General features: G+C 34.5%; 1 long non-coding RNA gene across 1 annotated transcript; it reads left to right on the top strand.

Annotated features, from left to right (window-relative positions):
- The first annotated feature begins 3,157 nt into the window (after positions 1 to 3,157).
- On the top strand, positions 3,158 to 8,068 carry LOC126822509 (uncharacterized). The gene is made up of 4 exons (XR_007680851.2): positions 3,158 to 3,282; positions 3,805 to 3,887; positions 5,343 to 5,495; positions 5,790 to 8,068. It is a non-coding gene; the product is annotated as an uncharacterized LOC126822509 (long non-coding RNA).
- Positions 8,069 to 8,285: the final 217 nt, after the last annotated feature.

Here is an 8,285-nt window from a genome sequence, read left to right as displayed (position 1 = left end):
GAAAATGTACACTGCGTTTTGAGGAATGTCAGTCGACGAAAAGTGATGACAACATAATATTCATCTACATTAAATATGGACATATAAATTATAAATGAGTTATAAATTTACATGATATAATGTGTATGTATCTTAACGATAATTATATGACATTATAAGAGAGGTACTGGTGGTCTACGCGTAATATAAATAAATATATATAAATAGCATACATCACGACGTTAACCCTATAGATGTCGACCACGTGACATCGATCTTTATCTGCCTTTATATTATTTTGTATTGTATATTTACTGCTTACGCAAATATGTGACCGCTTAAAATACGTTTTGCATTTATAACACTGTTAGTCCCTTTTCAGGTCACACACTATCGATTAGATACAATAGGTTACAAGCGAATAATCATGTTTAAAATGAGGATGTGACGTCATGCTTTGATGTCCGCATACCATTATACGAAATAATGGGACGGGCACTTTTCCAATCGTATGTTACATATGGAAGATGAGGGTCACGTAATGATAACATACAAACGAACCTGCGTTATAGTGTAACGCAAGAGTGGCCAACCAAGAGCCAGTGACGAAAAAACTGCCTCATAAGTAATAGAAGGTTTGACCATATTAGTTGGCAGGTATTGGTAGGGCAAATTCAAAACACCCAGTCTTTCGAGGTTTCAGTGGGGCATTTGGTAGGGAGGCTTGACTTGGAATTTGACAGCACGGGGCATTTGGATCGAAACAATCATCAATAATACTAAATAGACCCCATAATTCCACGAACGATACGAATGGCTTAATTTTTAAATCGATTTCACTTGCAGTTTTTATTTTTTGCGATTTCAATATAGATATGTTAACAAAATGTAACACTTTGATTCATACGTCGATTGCTTTTTTTATTAAGCAAATAAATAGAGAATCTCCTTTTGATATCAAAAAATATCAACACAAGTCGATAAAGTAAATAAAAAAACGGGGCTTTGTGTAATAATGTGGTTGGCGAGATTTGTGCAATAGAACACATATGTATAATAATATTATGGCCATGGCCAATTATTATTGTTGATTTATAGACAAGCACAACAGAAATCTGTTATTTTTATGATGCATGAATTGAACTAAAGGTTAATGAACACATTAAAGTCATGTGCCGTCTTCATGGAATGTGTCTGTGGACCAAATTTAGTAATACGTCTCTACCAGTGTGAAAGGTATGAGGCATGTCCATTCCATATTTGGCTTATTCTTCACATCATCAGGCTTAGTAACCAATCATCATAATTAATTACTTAATATTTGACCAATTAAATAATAGATAGGAGATATCGCTCAGTAGATTATGAAAGTTATCACACAAGCGATATCTACTTTAGAATGTGTTATCGGGTCATAATAAATTATGTGGGCGTATCTTGCCTGGCAATCGCTGGTTAATTGACCAATCAAATTCAAGTAAAGCGATATCTCCTAAGGAGATGTGTTATTGTACTGTAGAATGTGTTATTGGGTGGTCATAATAAATGATCCCACACGATATGAAAATAACGCAAATAAAAGTTTAATAGCTATTATTCTCACCAATTGTCAAGGATATATTTCTCAATCTGGTTGTTTAGATACCGTTTGAAGACACCATAGCCCCCTATTCTCTGGGTTAACTTTTAAAAAGTAATTGTAAAAAAATAATAATATGACATTAGTGTATTTAGGCAGAGGCTTTCACATCCGGGCGGCAAAGAGTAATTCGCTATCCGTTTTCGTTATTTGCCACATTTTTTTTTAAATCCATATGCTCTGGACTTTCATGATGCCTGGTCAAGCGTGATGTTACCAAGCACTTAAAATAGATTAACAAAGGTGGCAAACATTCGCCACCCGGATGGCAAAGCGCAATTCGCCATCTGTTTTCGTTATTTGCCATTCTTTATCGATATTCTCTGCCCTTTTACGATGTCTGGTCGAAGGGCAATGCTGGTAGTTACCATAGTTTAACTTTGTTATAAAAAATGAACAGACATCATTTTCTTTGCAGTAAAAATGTGAAAATAACTACTATACAACAAACGCTGATTGACACAGTGCCTTTTGAAGGCTGTTTATAGTTCGGCCGCGACCCGAATAAGAGTCGTAACTGAATAATATGTCCCAATCTTTAGTCTGGTAAACAAAATGCACTATTTTATAATATTCCAATTAATTGATGATACAAATTTCATCTTAACACACCTAATTTAAAAAAATTGGAAAAATTCAACAAAATGAATTGAAAAGCCTGACGTAAAGCTTTTCAAATGTGACTTGGATTTAAAACTATTTTTGAACCCTCTGGACAAGTAAAATAGGATTTAATGGATAATTTACACACCAGGTAAGACACTAACACATCTAGTACTTAGAATAAGGCTATTTTTTATTTTCTGGAGCTGTCAAGCCAGCAAGAGTGTTATTGTCCCTTTAAGACCTGTCTATGAATTTTGAATTTGCACCCTTTTTACGATTTTTTCTGAGAAGAAAAGCAACGGCAAAGTAGACTAAAAGTGCTATTTGTTACAAGTCACACATTAACAGTTATTATTTCAGTTTCATACGTTCGCCCAGTATTGTCCGTAGCGTAGTCTTAATTTCTGACTGCCATTAGGGGTCACCTGTACGTCCATCTCTCGGGTTTTCTCCGGCTACTTCCGTTTCCTTCTGCTACTTAAACCCCAATACACAAGCGAATTATTGAAATAAAATTGAACCATATGTTAGTCCCGAGATGAGTTAGTGAGTAAGACACAGCCCTGTTTCTTTCCGGCATGGTTTCCCCTGACGGAGGCCCTGACAAGAACAGCTGTAAGGTCGTTCGGATGGGAAATAGCCGAAACCAACTATGATGAAGCCCGAAAAGTTACACGTTTAGAGTCCACGGAGCCGCGGCCTGCGAAGCCGATCGCCCAAAGAATAATGATGATTCCCGAAAAAATATCACTGTTTATGAAATTGATTTTAAATGTTCTAAATCTTAATATATTTGTTAATTTAAAGAAATTACGATTCCCGAAAGGTGATGAAACAAATAATGTTCGATGCCCAAAAAATGTCGCAAAACAGTTAAAGCAGTTATCAACTCAAGTATTTGGGATTGACTTTGCAAAAAAAACTGTAACTATACCTCTTTTATTCTTCCACATGTTGACTATTGTGACGTAATATGAGATAGGTGCATAGACGAACCAAAAATTACAGCTGGATGCACTCAGGACTATATGCGGAGCTGTAAAGGATACCAGTCATAGGTTACTACAATTAAATTCATTTTTCCCAATCTCAATATACTATTCGTAATAGTAATAATTCAACTGATAACCTTTGATAAACAACTTAATTTTCTAAACCCTGTATACCTTCTACGATAAAAGAGTGGAATAAACTTGATCTAAGTTTTAAATATTCAACATCTATATCCAAATTTAAAACTAAAATAACTGATAAAGATAAACCTATACCCCCTGATTTAAACTTTGGGGTTAACGCAAAATTCAAATATTACATAGTTGTCTTCGTCTCCTTTGCAGCGACTTAAATGGGCATATATTTTTGATGCATATTTCGGACAGCCCCGAGTGTGATTGTGGTCATTTCCTCGAAGATACCGATCATTTTTTTTTACATTGCTCCTTACATTCTGATCTACCCATAATATCTATATATGTCTTTTACTACCAATTTTATTAATACACATAATCTGTTATGCGGTGTTAGCAACAATCATAGTTCGTAAGGCATCTTTGGAAAGGTTCACTTGTTTTTTGTTATAGATCAGCAGAAGGTTTTAAGATTAGTGTAACATCTTTATCAATCATAATCAAAATGTGGACTGGAACAACTGTGTAGCCAATGGGTAATTATGTATATACAAAATCCATTTTTTTGTTTTGTTTTTTGTCCATAAAGAGATCTACAAGGCTGAGAAAAACTGAGTGACTAGAAGAATCAAAATCAAAACTGTATTCAAACAAAACTGATAACAGTAAAAATAATGAGAAAGCTCCTTTCAAAGTCGCGAATTCCTTAATAATTAATTGACATAAATATTGGCTGTAAAATTCTACTGAATAGTATATTTTATTGATATGTACCTCATAAAAACATTTTCTACATGTCTTTAAAGAGATCTACACGACAGAAAAACTGAGTGACTAGAAGAATCAAAATCAAAATTGTATTCAAACAAAATCGATAACTGAAAAAAGAAAGAGAAAGCGCCTTTTAAAGTCGTGAATTCCCTAAACATACATTATGCAAGAGCTAAATCTGCCAATTGCAGGTCTTTCTTTGGGCCTGAAATGTTATCTAAATTATTAATGAGACATTAATTAACTTATCCAGACCATAAGCAACTCTCGATGGCATAGCTAGCCAGCGATATTTACTGGATTATGACCCCATTTGCTGCTCGACTTCCATTCATAATTTAATCATGAAATGGATGATCGAGACTGTTTTTTATCGTACAGACTTTAGTAATGATGATCGAGGCTAGTCCGAAATTTCAATCGCTTAATTCTCCGTTCATAGTTAATCAATTTGACTGAAATTTTCAGCAAATTGCCTTTACATTATCTAGTTTTTAACTATTATAGTGATAACTGCCAGTTCTTTATCTTATCTCCCATAATGTATCTTTAGTAATTATTGTTAATTTTTAAATATGCATACACTTGGGCGATTTTTATGTTCTTCAGATGATAACTTTTCTTTTAAAGCCCTGTTTTATAGAACAAGTTACCATATGACATCAGTAATAATGTTAATAACTGTTTAGAAAAAGTATAGTTTATGGAGAAGTTTCACACGAGTTACAGGTTGGGCCAAAGGGGTGCATTGATCGAACATGTCATAATTATTGAACCCTGTTCAGAAATAGTGACTAAATAGGAGACTTATATTTCAATAAAAACTTCTTGCTTCTGTTACATTTTTTTGAAAAAAATTATTAAAGTATTCACATTTAAAAAATTAGAGTACAATCAGAATGGGTAACATTTTTTTGGCCAACTCTGTAATGGCCATGAATTTGATTATCTGACTTACATTGATAGAAGCTAATAGACATTAGGCATAATGTTTATCCCCAGCTTCAAGCTATTTATGAAAGAGCTGTCCCATCTCACACGTGCTTGTGATCTTAACGACTAGACCCACGTTCATTGTCGGACCCATAGAGGCTGCCGTTATTGTTAAGCTAGAACTCGATTCGAATCTGGTAATTCTAGTCGAGAGGCTAGTGCTCTTCCGCGGCCTTGTACTGTACAAAAACAATGGTTTACTTATTAACGAATTTTATTTATTTCAGGCTATCCGTGTTACACATGTACATATATCTTTGCTGGAAATGACGAAACTTATGGATATGATTGTGTAAACAATACACGAAACTTTGTCCAAACTTCAAAGACGCAATGTCAGGCACCACCCCAGTGTTCTATAGATGCTACTTTCACATAGAGTAAGTTGAATATATGTTTTTATATATAAGCACAACTTTTCTAGTGTATGACACCCGTCAATACTTAAGGATATCTGGGGCGATAGTTTAGACCAGGATTTCAGAAGCTGAAACGTTTTTGTAGGGCAATTGAATTTTAAACGACGTCCCTGGCATGAGTGGGGGTAATGGTAGTCTGATAATTAGTACCTCTTTATTAATGTGGATACTAAATGAATTGGTAAGCTTGGTACACGGATTTGGTCTATCTCCCTTAGTATTTGTAACGTATATCACCTTCACATGTCATTGTAGATTTTGAAACCCTGCTGTCACTATCTCGATCCTGTAAGATACCGCCTTCTTTGTCTAATGGCTGTGTTGGTGGATCAACTCGACCATCCTGCGCGCACCACTGTCCTACCAATCTGTGCAACCATATTGATTTAAGAGCAAAGTACGGTATTGTTACAACCAATGATGGTATAGCTACAACAAATGGTGGTATAGTTACAACCGATGATGACATAAATAGTACATCAAAACCACTGTTGTCTTTAGTGTTATATAGTTTAATTTTATCCACAGTCGCATGGTTAATTTTAAAGGAATGATTTAAATGTCAGCAAATTATAGTAGATATAATCAGTATTGAATAGCCTGTCAAGAATTCCTTAATTTCGGGCTTATTCAAAATTGTGTTTTCATATTATAAACTATAAGTCTTTTCAGAATAATTGCGTCTAATCAAATTAGACCATACCTTTTCCCGCTTATATAAGAAAGTAGTTAGTTCTTTATCTAGTGTAGACCAACCGAATTAAAAACTTGAACCAAAATATTACGTATGAAATACGAAGCCTCCTTGAATTAACTGAGGGTTTCGTTAATTCATGATAATTTTAAAACTTTAGGCCACCATAAAACCCCAGTGAGGTCTAAGTTCGCGTGGACAGAAAACAAAATGTTTGAAGGTTTAATACATAACTTGATACCAAACCAGAATAATATTAGCGGAAGTCATTGTGGACATTTGGCGCACATACATTATTTTCCGTTGATTTCACACCATCATCTATCAAAATATATGACATTTATCCTTTCACACAACACTTTATCAAGTTATGTTACCTACAAATGTTTGGTATATTCTACTATCTTAAAGTAAATTTTAGTGATTTGTCCCATTGTTCTCTTCATCGCGCAACGATTATCCAGACGTAATGGGAAATAATTTCTTGGTTGACATTATTTGCAGTGTACCGCGAAATGTTTCAAAATAATCTTAAAAAAATAATCTTAATTTAATCGAGGAATACCGATTGCTTGTGTTGATGTAAGTATTATATTTAATTTGTACAAAGGGTATGGTACAAGCGCTGGCTTAAAAGTTCTAAGACAATCTGTGAAAGACCTGTACAAAGTCGATGGTTTCCATTGATTTTTCTACATAGTCCCCTTAGCGGTGTACACACTTTTGCCAACGATGTTGCAAGGCTTGGATACCAACCAGGAAGAAATTTTCTTCAGCCGCCCTAAAAAAGTTATTCACAGCTGACATTATTACTAGGAAAATGACGACTGGTTAGTTTATTTTTCATTTTTGGAAACAAGTCTCATCCATGGTTACAAATCTGGTAAAAATAAAAAAATTACAAGGATCTGCTTCAAAGCGGCACAAATCGTCACGTTTTCGATCCGCAGTCAAGAGCTTTGGTACCTATCATGCAGAAACTTTTGTCATTCGTAACTCGTTGGCGATAATGTACTCAACCCTTTCATGATAGATGCCCACAACACTGGCAATATGTCGACTGGTCAATCGTCGATCAGCCATTACCATGTCATGCACCCGGGTGATGTTTTCTTGAATGGTTGCTGTTGATGGCCTTCCAGGGCGCGTGTCATCGTCAAGGCCTCTCTGCCACGCGTAAACTTCGCAGCCTACTTCTTTACTGTGGAAAAGGAAGGGGCATCATCTCCTAAAGTGGAGACCATTATTATCGACTTGTATCTGTGTTGAGATAAGTCCTTTCAATTGCTGGTACTTGATGACTTCCCTATAGCCAGTTTTGTCCATTTCTTGTGATTTTAATGGGTAGGTTCCCAAGATGGTCTGGTACGAAGTCAATAATAACACTACAGTTGTAGTTCTCATGTTTATGATTCATTCAATGATTGCATGTACTTGTTAATGGCAAATGTTTGTTTCAACTCAATTGATCTGTCCTTTTCAGCCAGCCCTCATATTGTAAGTACATAGTTGTTCGAGATGCAGCCCAATTCTGAGCCTTATAATGCAATTTTACAATAATCATTTTGATGTCCTATCCGTCTATTTTTAAAATGTGTTTAAGGCTTAGCATTTCTTGTTTAATATGTGATATGTTTTAATGTATGCAACTTTACGTTCAGATGGATATTAAGCGTTCTCCAAATGAATTAAATTATCATCATCATCATGATCAATATTATTATTATTAGTGTTGTTGTTAATTATTGTGCCAGAAAAGAATACGATTTTCAACTTTTAGACGATTATAATAATTCAAATATACGTATCAAAATTTACAAGCGTCTAATTCATAAAGGTTAATTTGACTGCAAACCTTGTGTAAGTTGTATTTTTAGTCCAATTTCTCATATCATATAAAGAATTAGTTTTCGAGATAATATTTTTTTTTTAAATAAATCATAACACTGTTTTAGTTCAGAATTTATTTCTAGTATGTATGTTCACATCCAGAATTTTTTCTAATGTTTCAGTTATCAATAAGTTGGCCGTTGTTTTACGTATAAGTATCCACGTCG

This window comes from Patella vulgata, chromosome 5 (assembly GCF_932274485.2).
Source record: "Patella vulgata chromosome 5, xgPatVulg1.2, whole genome shotgun sequence".
Lineage (NCBI taxonomy): Eukaryota > Metazoa > Mollusca > Gastropoda > Patellidae > Patella > Patella vulgata.
This window is presented reverse-complemented; position numbering and strand designations above follow the sequence as displayed.